General features: G+C 36.6%; 1 protein-coding gene across 4 annotated transcripts in view; it reads right to left on the reverse strand.

Annotated features, from left to right (window-relative positions):
* BMPR1A (bone morphogenetic protein receptor type 1A) overlaps positions 1-15520 on the reverse strand; it is a 173194-nt gene that overhangs the window by 91387 nt on the left and 66287 nt on the right. For 3 of the 4 annotated variants that reach the window (XM_045841806.1, XM_045841807.1, XM_045841808.1), the window contains exon 2: positions 708-822. The exons of the other annotated variant lie outside the window; for it this stretch is intronic. The gene's annotated coding sequence lies outside the window, so the exon portion shown is untranslated. The remainder of the gene's footprint in view (positions 1-707; positions 823-15520) is intronic. 4 annotated transcript variants of the gene reach the window in all.

Below are 15520 nucleotides of genomic sequence, written 5' to 3' on the forward strand. Positions count from 1 at the left end.
TGTGAAAATAATTAATGTGAATTCGATGTACATATTGTTTTAGAATGATTTCTTTCCCCTGTCCCTGGTGTTACCGCAGTTCTTACTTCTTTAAATGAATTTTATCTCCAAAGGTCTATTATTTTAAGATAATTTTATCCTCAATTTTAAATGGGTGAATGTTTCAGAATAATGTAAACATTTTAATATAATCTTCCATTCTGAACTTTGCTTAGTATTCTTTAGAGGGAAAAAATAAATTTATATACATTACTTAATGCTTATTTTCGATAAAGAAGATATTATTAGTTATAAATGAGTACTTTTTTTACTCACATTACTAGGCAAGGAGAATATGAGAACTACTTATGATTCATAAGGAAGGTGATTAAAGAAACTAGTAAGTTAAAGTTGTAGCAGTTATTTAAAAGAACTGTTTTCAACTGTTAAAAAAAATGAGAACTTTCACCCTGACTGGTATTGCTCAGTGAGTTGGGTGATGTCCTGCAAACCAATCTGACTCTTGGGCAGGGCACATGTCTGTGTTGTTGGCCATTTCCTGGTCGGGGGAGTATGAGAGGCAACCATTTGATGTTTCTCTTCAACATCTATGGTTCTCTCCCTCTCTCCCTCCCTTCCACCTCCTAAAAATAAATTAAATAATTTTTAAAAATTTAATGAGAAATTCCCTATTATTCTAATTATTTTCTTAAGAGTCTTTTCCTTACCTTAGAGATGTGACTAGATAAAACTGTACTTCCAAGTTTCTCCAAACAGCTTTGACCTATGCTTCCATCTCATGAATTCCAAGACAGTATTAAACTGATGCATATTTTCATAAATCTGTTTAGAAAAAAAGAACTTATTTCAGACTGAAAGAGCTTGTATTTGTTGCAACAACACATGTAAAAGCGATACTAAAAATTCATCACGTGTAAAACTGTACATTTTCAATGTAAATTCAATAAAAAAATTCTACAGTAATTTAGAAACCTATCAGTTTACCATTTTGAGTATTTTCAACTTTACAAAGGTAATAGTAGTTCTATGGAAAAAATTACATGTAAAATTTCTGAATTAGCTCAGGCTTTTGCAAAAAAAAAAAAAAGATCACATCTTAAATTGAACACAGAATCAGCTAGAAGCAGGACCAAAATTTATAATTTTACAACATTTAGATCCCTACTTAGGTAAAAATATATTTGAACATTCAGCTAGTATCCCTATTTTCACTTTTTATCACAAAATCTCAGTAAGCACTCTTAATTTCAGTCAAACTACTACCTAGAATAATAGGAAATGTGAGGGCAAGAATTACTTAGTTACTACTACCATTAGTACCCTCTTGCATTATGAGACAATGTTCAAAAATCTAGAAGTTGGAAATAAATGAGAATTTTAAAAATGTATGTGCTGTTCACTTAGAGATCTTAAAAATAATTTCTTCAAATGTATCTTGTAACTAAAACTTCAAAAAGTAAAGTATAGTGTTTCATTTTTTAAAGGAAAAACTTGAAGCTGTGTGAACACTACCTATGTCCCATTGCAAGATCAAAGTGCCTTTTCTTCAAGTCCATTTAAGAAGTATCATGTAGGTCACACAGGTTTAGTACTTGGCAATGATGACTAAATTCATGTAAACTGGGGCAATCTGAAACGGTCTCCCATATCAGATAACAGCCTTTCTTAAAGTCAAGAGTCGCCACTCAGCAGACAGGCCTGCTAAATCTTTCATGTGGACAGACTGACGCTGAAAGTAATGCTTTCAGTAATTAGTAATGCTTTGTCTGCATTTAGCAGCCCTTAACAGCTAGTCTTCTCAATGACTAGTTACCTACAACTTAACCAGATCCCTAATGTTTTTCAAAGTATTCATAACTGTAAAATGCAGACCATCACTCAGAGAAATGAGGGCAGGGGCCAGGGATAGAGACTTGGTTTTTAGGTCTTTTAAATTATTATTTTTGAGATAGTCTTTAAATTTGCCTTATACTAATTTAAAAAAAATTGTGTTTCCATTTTAGAAATGGCATAAAGATTTTCCTCCAAATTCCTGTTTGCCAACAACTCCATTCTTCCCTAAGGGTGTGTGTGGGAGAGAGGTGAGGCCATCAAATTAACCTATTTTCATAAAGTTTAAAATAGTCCATTAAAGTGACTGTGTTTAAAAATATATGGTGTGGTTCTAATTCAACCAGATATCTTCAATGGATGAAATAATAAAATTAACAGCAAACCACTTACCAACCATTGTTTATTACAGCATTATTTATTACAACACAGTATCCTTAGTGTGGGGAAAAAAAGTTTCAAGCTCTAAGCTAAATCTAAAGTTAATAATAAAGGAAAATACGTGAACAAAAGAATCTCAAAAAGATCATCTTCAAAGTCCAGAATCACCTATCCTCCCTCTATTCTCTTACATGTACAAATACATAACAAAACATAACTTCAGGAACCCTTTCTAAAGGCTGAATTTAATACCAGTTAAGTAACAACTGACTTCATTACTAAGAAGTAAATAAAAGACAATCAAAAGGACAGGATGTGCTTCACATGAAGTACAGGTCTGCAAATCACTTTTTGCATACCAGAAATTCTATGAAAAAAGTAAAGCTTTCCCTAACTTTGCAAGATAGTGTTAAGGTCATTTATAAATACATGTATGTGTAGAAACAGGATTTACATAGGCAAAATGCACCCAACAACTTTAATCACTTAACTTACAGAGTAATTTACCACAAACTTTTAGCATATGAACTTGTGTTTAACAACCACAAGGGGTCCAGTTAAAACCAAATACTAAACAAGTATAAATAATACAATTTTCTTTAAAAAAGTATTTTATTTATTAATATTTTGGAGAGATGGGGTGGGAAGAAAAACATCCATTTGTTGTTCCACTTATCTATGCATTTCTTGGTTGATTTTTATATGTGCCCTGACCAGGGATCAAACCCACAACCTTGGTGTGTCAGGACAACACTCTAGCCAACCAACTAAAGCTACCCAGCCAGGGCAAGTAATAAAATTTTCATCAAAGATTCTGAAATTTTCAAGCCTGTAAGTTTTAGAAAATAAATTAAGTTAAAGGTACCATATTTTGCTGTGTATAATGTGAACTTTTTCATTCAAATTTTTGAGGGAAAAACAACAATGCTCATTATACATGGGTAGTACCTGAAATACCTTCAGTCTGGTTCTTGTTTTATGATTTTTGTTACATAAAATTCCCTGTACATAATATATTCAAAAATAAATGCTAAAATTCCTTTATAATACAAAAGTCAAGTATCTAAATATAAATAAATAAAAAGTTGAATTAAGAATTAAAAGATATTTTTTCCTAAAAGTTTGGGTCAAAAATGTGGGTGTGCATTATTCATGGGAGCAAATTATGCATGGCAAAATACAGTAATTCTTCTAACAACACATCTAAGCTTCTTAATGACTCAGAATTTATGAAAATCAAACCTTTCTAGATATAGTCTACTATTTTGTAATACTCAGTAAGCACCTGCAAACAAATGGGAAAAGTTCATTTTAACCTCACTGTCTTTACAATATATCTTCTTTTGCCATCAAAATGTACACATCCTTCTTGGTTCTCAAATTATTAAAGCGGTTAAATCTTAAACTACTGAGGTACTTTAAAAATCACTAACCAGGGTGCCCTAAAGAACCCATCAGTGATACATATCAATTGTGGATAGTATAGCTATCTTTGACTCTGAAGTTATTAGAATGTCACCCATCAACTCCTATATATAAGATTTACTTTATAAAAAAGAACAGTATAAGTAGGCTTTTGATGAATATACTAAGCCTAAGAAAATTTAAGATGACTTGAGTTTCCATCTGATGCCAAAAAATAGATTTCTTAGTATTCACAAAATCAGCAATATTGATTCTACATTTTTTTCCTTCTGCTATTCCAAATCCTTTCTTCCTTGTCATTTTCCTTCTCTTGGCACCCAATAAATCACCCCACACATACTGTACAAACACTGCTGTAAACACTACAGCTACATTCATGTAATCTTTTAAAAAAAATAAGAACCTAATTACAAAATAGTATTTTATAAAACATTTCAGTTGGCACTTAAACTAAAGGTATTACTATTAAAATTTTTGGTACATTTACTGGAAAATTCAAAATTATACTTCAGAAAGACATTAATATGCTTTTAGATACAAGTTGATTAAATAGTAAATTTAGGTTAATCATGCACTTCTACAATAAAGCATGGAACCACATAACACAGAAAAGTTCAACTTTTGAAGAGGCTGTGTTCTAAATGTTCCAAAAGATTCAATTGAATATAAGCTTGATTTTAAAACTCCAGAAGCCTTTTCTCATAAAATCAAAGATATATAAACAAGGCTTTAAAACCCATAATACAAATCAATTTTAACACATAATTCTATCACTGCACTCTTCTGCTGAAGCTCATTTCCACACCAAACTCTTAGTTTCTTATTCACTGCTGTATCCTAGAATCTAACACAGTAAATGACACAGAGTAGGAATTCAACAAATATTAGCTGATCTGAAGTACTGAATAACAACTCAATGATATGAAACTGAGTTGTCTAGAAAACTTTACTTATCTGAACTACAGCAGAGAACCAAAATGCAAAGCAAGCAGAAAATCTTCTTCCAAAAGAGATAGGAGAAAAAAATGCTTAACACTGAGGTTGGAACACTTTGGTCTGAGTCAATTGTGGCAATTTCCATTCCTCTTGCCAATGAGTGGTTTAGCAGTAAGCATCTGATGTAATTCTGGCCAATAAAACAAGAGACTGTTTGCTGGGGTGCTCCTGGGAAAGGTTTTCTTGGCTGATGAAAATAAGACACACAGATAAAAACATCCACTTTTTTTCTGGGCAACTCTGGGTTTGAATGTGTCAAGCAGAATTATGGCAGCCATCTTAGGATCAAGAGTAAGGACACAGCCTCAGAGGACAACCCAACAGATAAAACATGCACTAGAAGATGAAAAGAATTTGGGGTCCTTAGTAATGTTCTTATGCTTGAATAAATTAATCCTTGAACAATTTTATAAACTTGGATCTTTTTATATTATATCAAATCCTTTTATTGCTTAAGCAATTTTCAATTACCAAAAGTAACCCAGCAGATACAGTGATTTAAGAATACACCACTTATTTCCACAAAGTTAACTGCTATGTACACAATGACGACAACTCTAAATTTATATATCTCAATCCAGATCCTTCTTTTGAACTAGACACATATTTCCAAAGTACCAAACAGCTATATCAAATATTTTCTGCAGTGGCACATCAACAGAACAGAATTAATATAAAAGCCATTGCAAAAACTGTTTATGCACTGGTATTCAGTTTTCTGGCTAATTGTGGTACCATCTAGCCAACTGTCAAAGTTTGAGATCTTGTGATCACTAGCCCACCTCCCTCTGCTTCACCTATTATATTTAGGCAGCCAAGTATGAAAATCACTAAAAATTACCAAATGCTGCCTATTCTAACTCTGATATATCTTTAAAACCTGTCTCCCTTATCTCTATGCACATCTAGTGCAGGCTCTCACCTTCATGTAGCCCACCTCCACTTTTATCTCTTTCACTTTATCTGTGATTCTAAAATACAACTATGCCTCATGGAAAGATTATAAACATAAAAAGTTATTAGGAAAATACAAGTTAAAGCTCTGGTGAACTATCAGTACATACCCACTAAAAAGGCCATAATCAAAAGGACAAACAATTCTATACTGGGGTAAGGGCATGGAGAAACTGGAATTGTCACACTCTGCTGCAGAATGATGCAGTCACTTTGGAGAACACTTTAGCAATTTCTTTAATAAAAGTTACCAGTAGAAGAGAAAATGGTGGCCAAGTAGGTGGAAGCTGAGCCCACTTGTTCATGCCCCAGCACAGATTTTCAGCTGATCTTCCAACAAGTGATCTAAACAATCAATGCAATCTTAGCTGATATAAATTTTTGAAGCCAAGGATAGAGGCACCTGCAGCAGAGGAGAAGACAGAAAAAACAGACTGGAAGATCCCACCCCTCCTGCAGGGAGGGCTCCTGTTCCCACACAGGGAACCCCCAACCCTAATCAAGAGAGACTTGGGAGGATATACAGGAGACACAGGCTGCACACACACATCAAGCAGCAGGCCCCAAACTACTATGCCAACCAGGAGAGTTCAAGAGAGAAATTCTGTCTCCTGAAACTGCTGGAGGCAGCAGCAGGCTGCGGACAGCCCTGACCAAGAGAGACTTTTGCCTTTTGGGGAGGCAGAGTGTACAGAGAGCCAGACAATGGTTCAATGCTGCAGTGTGGGTACTACATAGGGACATTTTAAAAGAGGGGAGCTGAGGCATGGCTAGGCAGGGACTCCATGTGAGCATGCAGCTGCCCTGCCAGCAAAAAGGACAGACTGAAAGCGTGGTTCGTGCCCACTGAGTCCAGCTTGCTAGGAAAAATAGAAGGCTGCACAGTGAAGGGATTGTGGGTCCCACCCAGCACAGCTGGCAAGCAGGGAGCGTGTGTGCAGAAAGGAGGGTTTGGGTCTGAGCCTCCCACATGAGCAGTGGGCTAAAAGCTGGACAGGAAAAAGCTGAGCACCTGAGATTCTCTGCAGCCAGGTAGGGCCACTAATAAAGCTCTGGAAAGAGGAAGGTGTGACCAACCCGCACCTGTAGGACTGTAAATTTCACAGAACAGTAAGGGCAGGCTCAAGAACACTCTGCCCGGTGGTGCATTTCAGCACAGGAAAAAAAGAGAATCTCCAAAGGAGCCCTTTATGAACTTTTATCAGACACTTTGCTGCCTCCTCTTTGGGTCCTATCCCACTGAAAACAGCAGAGCAGAGAGATTAGAAATTGGCGCAGCAAGAGGTACATAGGGTCCCACCCAGCCTCAGTTCTCACAAAGAACTCCAATCAACACCAAGCAGTAAACAGCTCACCCTTTTACAAAGACTGGTCCCTCACAGGAAACAGCTAATTCATCAGAAACTACGCATTATAGGAAATAATCTGGGAGAGACCAAGATGGGTAGCACTGGGGTGGGGGTACACACCACCATCTTCCCTGAAGACTGAACAGGGCCTCCCAGGAGAAAACCAGGGATCCCACCCTCCTACTGCCCCTCTAAAGATAGGTGGAGATGGTATGCTCGGTGCTTTCCACCATTAGATGAACCAAGCCTAGGCCTTGTGCTGATAAAAAACCAGCAGGAAAAAAGAGTGAGGACCAGCCAAGCCTCAAGCAGACAGCCACAGGCTGTGGATCACTTGTAGTCTCGAAGAGGTTCCCTAAAGCTAGAGTGGGACACCAGCTGACATTACCAGAGAGAAGCCAAAAGGACACAACAGTAGGCAAACAGACTCTGCAAGACGAATTCCACCTCATTCTTTTTCATTACTTGCAATATTTTTCTACTGCATAGCTTTTTAACTTTGTTCCTTTGTCTTCAATTTTGTTCCTATTATTTCACTATTTTTATTTTTAAAACTTTTTAAAATTATTTTTCTTTTAGTTTTATTTCAGAGCTCCTATTTTGCTCATCCCTTCTCTTACTCCATTTTATCTTCATTCCTTTCTTTATTTTTGTTTTAAATTTTGTTTTCCCTTTCTATGCTTTGTTTCTACTCCTCAGTCTTACTATATCTTATATCTCCTCCTGCCATCCTCTCAAAGCCATCTTTCTCTCCATTAGTCATCTCAAGTTCTTTTTTATTCACTTTATTCCTATTCACTTTTTAAAATTTTAAATCATATTTTACTGCTCCCCATCCTATTCTATTTCACCTTCCTACTGTCCTATATTATTTTATTTTCTCCCTCAGCCTGCTGTTACACTTGTTATTTCTCCTACCTCTATCCTCTTGAAATAATTTTCTTTCCTTTAGACATCTCCCAATCTTTTTTCTTCCTAATAATATTCTTATTCTCTTTCCACCTTTATTAATCTTTGCTCATTTTGTTGTAGATATCACTGTAGTGGTTGTTTTTCTTTAATTTGGTTCCTACTTTTTCGCTGTTTTTTTCTAACATCATATTGTACTCTTTCCTTTTCTGACTCCATTTTGCCCTATTCCTTCCCTATTTTATTTACATTGTAGATTTGATTTTATTTTCTTCACCTTGTTTCTATTCCCTACTCTTATTATTTCTCCTCCATCTACCCACTCAAAATCATTTTTCTTTCTGTTAGTCACCTCGTATTCTTCTTTCCTTTTGTATAATATTCGTATTCTCTTTCCAACATTATTAATCTTAGCTGATTTGCTTTGATATTGCAGTAGTGTTTGAGGGTATTTTTGCTGCTACAGGTTTTGTTTTGCTCTGGCAGCTCTTGTACAATGGCATACAAGATGTGGCGGGGGTTGTGACTCTCTGCCAGCTGGAGGGGCAACCCACCAATGAACAAGCCAACAACTACCAAAACCCAGTTATAACAAGAGAGCCCACATGAACTGCATGAAAGGCATCTCTAGAGTATGCAGCTCAGGAGTTCAAGGAAGACTGTACCACTGAGCCCCACAGGTCCCCTACCACAGAAGGCCACCCACGAAAACAGGGAGTCAAAGCAAATCAATATAATATCAATATAATATGCAGAAACAAACAACGGGGAGACAAAGAACCCCCAATTGAAAGGAAAGGAAGAATCCCCAGAAAGAATGTAAGTGAGTTGAGGCAATCAATTTATCAGACATAGAGTTCAAAGTAACCGTTATATGGATGCTGAAGGAACTCAGTCAGAAGTACAAGAAATTTAGTGGGAACTACATCAGCATGAAAAAAGGACATAGAAACTACAAATAAGAACCAGGAGGAAATGAAGAATATACTAGAAAGAACTAAAAACAGGCGAGATGAAGCAGAGAATTGAATCAGCAAGTTGGAAGACAAGGTAGAAAAAAACCCCCACTCAGAACAACATGACATAAAAAGACTCAAAAAGAACAATGATAGTTTATGAGAGCTGCAGGACAATATGAAACATAAGAGTATTAATATCATAGGGATACCAGGAGGAAAAGAAAAGGAGCAAGGGATACGGAACCTGTTTGAAACAACTAATGACAGAAAACTTCCCTAACTCAGTGAGAGAAAAAGTCATGCAAGTTCAGGAAGCACAGAGGGCCCCAGTCAATATGAACCCAAAGGATCCCACTTCAAGACACAAGATAATTAAAATGACACCATTTAAAGACAAAGAGAATTTTAGGGGCAGCAAGGAAGAAACAGCTAGTAACATACAAGGGAGCTATGATAAGGCTATTAGCTGATTTGTTAACAGAAACATTACAAGCCAGAAGGGAATGGCATGAAGTAATTCAAGTAATGAAAAGACCTGCAACTAACACTACTCTACCCTGCAATGTTCTCATTTAAAATGGAAAGTGAAATAGGGAGCTTCCCAGATGACAAAAAAAAAAAGGCTAAAAGTACATCTCTACTAAACTAGCATTGCAAGAGATGCTAAAGGGACTGCTTTAAGATGAAGAGAGAGAGAGAGAAGAACAAAGGCACAAAGGTAAAATATGGCAATGAACAATAACCTTAAACATAACTGGGTTAAATGCTCCAATCAAAAGACAGGATAGCTGAATGGATAAAAAAACAGGACCCACATATATGATATCTACAAGACACCCACTGCAGAACAAAATATCTACACAGACTGAATGTGAAGGGTTGGAAAAAAAATATTCTGAACAAATGGACATAAAAAAAAAACCTGTGGTATCAACACTTAGACAAAACAGATTTCAAAACAAAGGCCATATCAAAAGACAAAGAAGGTCACTACATAATACTTAAGAGAGTTGTCCAACAAGAGGATATAGCCCTTTTAAACATACACACATCTAACATTGGAGCACCTAAATATATAAGGAAAACCTTGGAGGAGTTTAAGAATGAGATGAAAAGCAATACAGTCATCACAAGGGATTTTAACACCCCACTGTCAACAATGGATAGATTGTCCAAACAAAAAAATCAACAAGGATATTGTGGCATTGAATGATACCCTAGATCAAATGGACCTAATTGATATTTACAGAGCATTTCATCCCAGAGAAGCAAAATACACATTCTTTTCAAAGGCATATGGATCATTTTCAAAGACAGACCACATGACAGGACACAAAACAAGCCTCAAAAAAGTCAAGAAAACCAAAATCATATCAAGAATCTTGTCAAATCACAATGGCTTGAAACTAGAAACTAACCTCACGAAAAAACTCAAAAACATTCAAATTCACGGAGACTGAATAACGTGTTATTAAATAATGAGTGTGTTAACAATGAGATAAAGGAAGAAATCAGAAAGTACCTGGAAACAAATGAAAATGAACACACAACAACCCCAAACCTATGGGACACAGACAAGGTAGTCCTGAGACGGAAGTTCATAGATATACAGGCCTACCTAAAGAAGACAGAAAAATCTCAAAAACAGCCTAAGAATACATCCAGAAGCATTAAAGAAACAACAACAAAGTCCAGAGCAAGTATAAGAAAGGAAATAATCAAGATAACAGCAGATTTAAATGACATACAGACTAAGCCAACAATACAAAGAATCAATAAATCCAGGAGCTAGTTCTTTGAAAGCAAAATTGACATACCTTTAACCAAACTTATCAAGAAAAAAGAGAGGACCCAAATAAAAAAAAAAAAAAACAAATGAAAGAGAAGTTACAACCAATACCACAGTATACAAAGCACTATAAGACATTACTATGAACAACTATATGCCAACAAATTGGACAACTTGGGCACAATGGATATATTTTCTAGAAACATACCATCTTTGAAAACTGAATTAAGAAGAAGCAGAAAGCCCAGATGGACTGATAACAACTAGCTAAATCCAAGCAATAGTCCCAAAACTCCTGGCACACAAGAGCCCTGAACTGGATGGCTTCACAGAATTTTACCAAGTATTCTAAGAACTAACTCCAACCCTCCTCAAACTATTCCAAAAAGATTCAAGAAGAGGAAAGACTCTCAAACCCTTTTTATAAAGCCAGTATTATCCTAACTCTAAAACCAGGTAAAGATAAAACAAAGAAAGAAAACTACAAGCCAATGCTGCTGATGAACATAGTGCTAATGTCCTCAAAATATTGGTAACTGGATCCAGCAATACATTAAAAAGATCATACACCATGATCAAGTGGGATTCATCCAAAAGATGAAAGGATGGTACAATATTTGCAATTCAATAAACATAATATATCACATAGCTTTTTTTGACTTCCGGCCAAGATGGAGGCATAGGTAAACACAATATTCCTCCTCACACAACCAAAATAAGGACAATAAAAATTTAGAAACAAACAAACAAAAAAAACCAACCAGAACTGAAAAAATTAAACTGTATGGAAGTCCAACAACCAAGGAGTGAAAAAAGACACATTCATTCAGACCAGAAGGAGGGTGGAGTCAGGCAGCCTGGCAGAGGGGTCCTGGCAAAAAAGCGGTGGCTGGCAGACTCCAGGGTGTGGGATGGCAGCGGGCAAACCCAGCAAGGCAGCAGATAGTGGAGGGGCATGGTGTGCAAGGCAGCTGGTGGACCAGGTGGTCCCACATTCCTGCGTAGATAAACCAGGAGAAACTGGGGAGGGAGACAGGCCACACAACCCAGGGCTCCAACTCAGGGAAATAAAGACTCAAAACACCGATTGAAAACACCTCTGCGGGTTGAGGTGCCGAGAGAGACTCTCAGCCTCACAGGAGAGTTTGCTGGAGAGACCCATAGGGTCCTAGAATGTACACAAGCCCACCCACATGGAAATCAGCACCAGAAGCGCCCAGTATGCTTGGGGGAAGTGGCAGAAGGGACTGAAATCCAGCAGAGAGCAGAGCAAATGCCATTGTTCCCTCTTGAACCTCCCCCACCCCCACACACACAAACAGGGTCACAACGCAGCACATGGGTTGCCCAGCCCTGCTGAACACCTAAGGCTCTGCCCCTTACTACATAACAGGTATGTCAAAACAAAACAAAAATAAATAAAAAGGCCTAAACGAAAGAACAGATCAAAGCTCCAGAACAAATACAACGAAGTGACGAAGAGATAGCCAACCTATCACATGCACGGTTCAGAGCACTGGTGATCAGGATGCTCACAGAATTGGTTAAATTTGGTCACAAATCAGATGAAAAAATGAAGGCTACACTAAGTGAAATAAAGGAAAATGCACAGGGAACCAATAGAGATGGGAAGGAAACTGGGACTCAAATCAATGGAGTGGACCAGAAGGAAGAAACAACCAACCAAACAGAAAAGAATGAAGAAATAAGAATTCAGAAAAATGAGGAGAGGCTTAGGAACCTCCAGTACATCTTTAAACGTTCCAACATTTGAATCATAGGGATACCAGAAGGAGAAGAGGAAGAGCAACAAGTGGAAAAGTTATTTGAACAAATAATGAAGGAGAACTTCCCCAATCTGGCAAAGGAACTGGACTTCCAGGAAGTCCAGGAAGCTCAGAGAGTCCCAAAAAAGTTGGATCCAAGGAGGAACACACAAAGGCACATCATAATTACATTACACAAGATTAAAATGAAAGGAGAAAATACTAGAAGCAGCAAGATATAAGGGGGCAGTAACCTACAAAGGAGTTTCCATCAGACTGTCAGCTGATTTCTCAAAAGAGACCTTACAGGCAAGAAGGGGCTGGAAAGAAGTATTCCAAGTCACGAAAGGCAAGGACCTACATCCAAGATTGCTCTATCCAGCAAAGCTTTCATTGAGAATGGAAGGGCAGATAAAGTGCTTCTCAGATAAGGTCAAGTTAAAGGAGCTCATGATCACCAAGCCCTTATTATATGAAATGTTAAAGGGACTTATCTAAGAAAAAGATCAATAACATGTACAGTAAAATGACAGCAAACTTACAATAATTAACAACCACAACTAAAACAAAAACAAACTAAGCAAACAACTAGAACAGGAACAGAACCACAGAAATGGAGATCACATGGAGGGTTAGCAACAAGGGAGTGGGGGGGAGAGGGGGAAAAGGTATAGAGAATAAGTAGCATAGATGGTAGGTAGAAAACAGACAGGGGAAGGGCAAGAAGAATATGGGAAATGTAGAAGCTAAAGAACTTACGGCACATGGACATGAACTAAAGTGGGGGAATATGGGTGGAAAAAGGGTGTGCAGGGTGGAGGGGAGTGATGGGGGGAAATGGGACAACTGTAATAGCATAATCAATAAAATATATTTAAAAAATAAAAGAAAATACAGAAAGGAAAAAATGGTAAATTATTGACTTCCATCAAAATGTAAAATGTTTGCTCTGCAAAAGACCCTGTTAAGAAGATGTAATAACACGGTACAGACTGGGAAAATATGTTTGCAAACCATATGTGTGACAAAGTATTCATGTAGAAAACATAAGAAATCTCAGAACTCAAATTTTTAATAATTCACCTACAAAAATGGGCAAAGAATATGAAGAGCTATTTCAGCAGAAGATATTTGGATGGCAAATAAGCATTTGAAAAGACACAGTCAACAACACTAGCCATCAGAGAAATGCAAATTAAAACTATGCTTACTATACACTATACACACTTACTAAACAGCTAAAATACAAAAGCGACAATTCTCAGTTCTGGTAAGAATGTGAATATAATAGATCTTTCACACACAGCTGGTAGGAATGTAAAATGGCACAGCCACTTTGGAAAATGGTTTGGGAGTTTCTTTAAAAACGAAATATAGCTCTCGGCAAGTTGCTTACTTGGTTGGAGCGTTGTCCCATACACTAAAAGTTTTCAGATACAGTTTGGGTCAATGCACATACTTAGGTTATGGGTTTGATCCCAGTCAGGGCGCATACAAAAGCAACCAATCAATGTTTCTTTCCCCCTTCCTCTCTCTCTGAAATTGGTGAATATGTCCTCAGGTGAGGATCAGGGTGGGAAAAAAGTCTCAATATATACTTATAAGTTACCAACTGCACTCCTGGGCACCCATTTCAAAGTAATAAACATGATTATTCACAGCAGCTTTATTTTTAGTAAGTCCAAACCAGAAAAGACAAAATGTCCTTCAAAAGGTGAATGGTTAAACAAACTACAGTAGATCCCTACCATGGAATCCCACTCAGCAATAAAAAGGAATGAACTATTGATTTACACAATGACTTAGATGAATCTCGAAGGATTAGGCTGAGTGAAAAAAGATCACACACTTTTTGATTCCACTTATTAAACATTCTAAAAATGACAAAATCATAGAGCTAGAAAAGAGATCAATGGTTGCTCAGGAGGCAGGTGAGGCGGTAGCACAAGGGAGACCTTTGTGGTGATGGAATCTATTAATACTGTGGTAGTTACACAATACACATCTATATTTAAATGGCACAGAACCATACACACAAAATGTACCAATGTCAATTTCTGGTTTGATATTGTACTATGTGTAGTGTGGGGAGGTGATGGGTATAAGGGACCTCTACTTACTATTTTTGCAATTTCCTATAAATCTATAATAATTTCAAAATTTAAAATTTTACAAATCCTACTCACTAAAAATGTGTTTTATACCCGTGGTTTAAATTAGATTTTGAATAACTAAATAACTGTTCAAAGACTATTCAAGTTACATTATTCCTTCCAGATCAGCTAAGAAACTTTAATTCTGCTACTGGTTTCCAGTAGCCTGTGGGAATGAAGAGTCCCCATAATAGAGGTCTAAAGAAACCAGCAATTCTTAGACCAAGTTTTGGATCTTCAGTTCTCTTTGTATCCCTCACTCCAGAACTCTGGGAATCAGCAGCTACTCCTATGTGAGTGTCAATTTGTTCTATGGTTAGTAAATGCAAGTCTGGTACAACTACCTACAGCAGAATGAACCTCCAAATAATCATCTATCTGTATGTTCTCTTGCTGATGATGAAGCATGAAAACTACTTCTATATTTCCATTTTAATGTTTTCTACAATTAACAGTACAAAAAATACAATAATCACAGAACAAGACATTTAAATTCCTTGATACATCTTTCCCTTTCCAAGTAAATCCAAACCAGTCAGTAGAGAAATTTATATCACTCATATTCTTTCCTGTGTACTTTTGAGAAATTATCACTAGATCATTTGTTTCATTAGCTACCAAGTAAAAGCAGCATGTAGCATATTCTTTGAATAGTTTGACTGCATATAAACAGAAATTTCTACTATCAGGAACAGTCAGGAAATGATTCTAGATTGTATAGGGTTCACAATTCTTCTAAATGTGCATTGTTACACCTTTTCGAATGAAGTATAAAGATTATTTAGGATTAACATTATGAACACCAATTACAGAGTTATGTTACAACAATATAGTGAAATCGTAAGGGACTATTAATACATAGTGCTGTTTGCTCCCGTTATAAATGGTCCCAGAAGAGTGCTGCATTTATTTACCTATTTATTTATTAACTTCAGTAATTGTTTATTTTTAGCTTGCATCCTTTTTTGTTCTTTTTTTCTCCTGCTAAGAAATACCTAGAATTTACCTT

This window comes from Phyllostomus hastatus, unplaced genomic scaffold, assembly GCF_019186645.2.
Source record: "Phyllostomus hastatus isolate PE091 unplaced genomic scaffold, TTU_PhHast_1.1 phas_contig_38, whole genome shotgun sequence".
In the NCBI taxonomy this organism is placed as follows: Eukaryota; Metazoa; Chordata; class Mammalia; order Chiroptera; family Phyllostomidae; genus Phyllostomus; species Phyllostomus hastatus.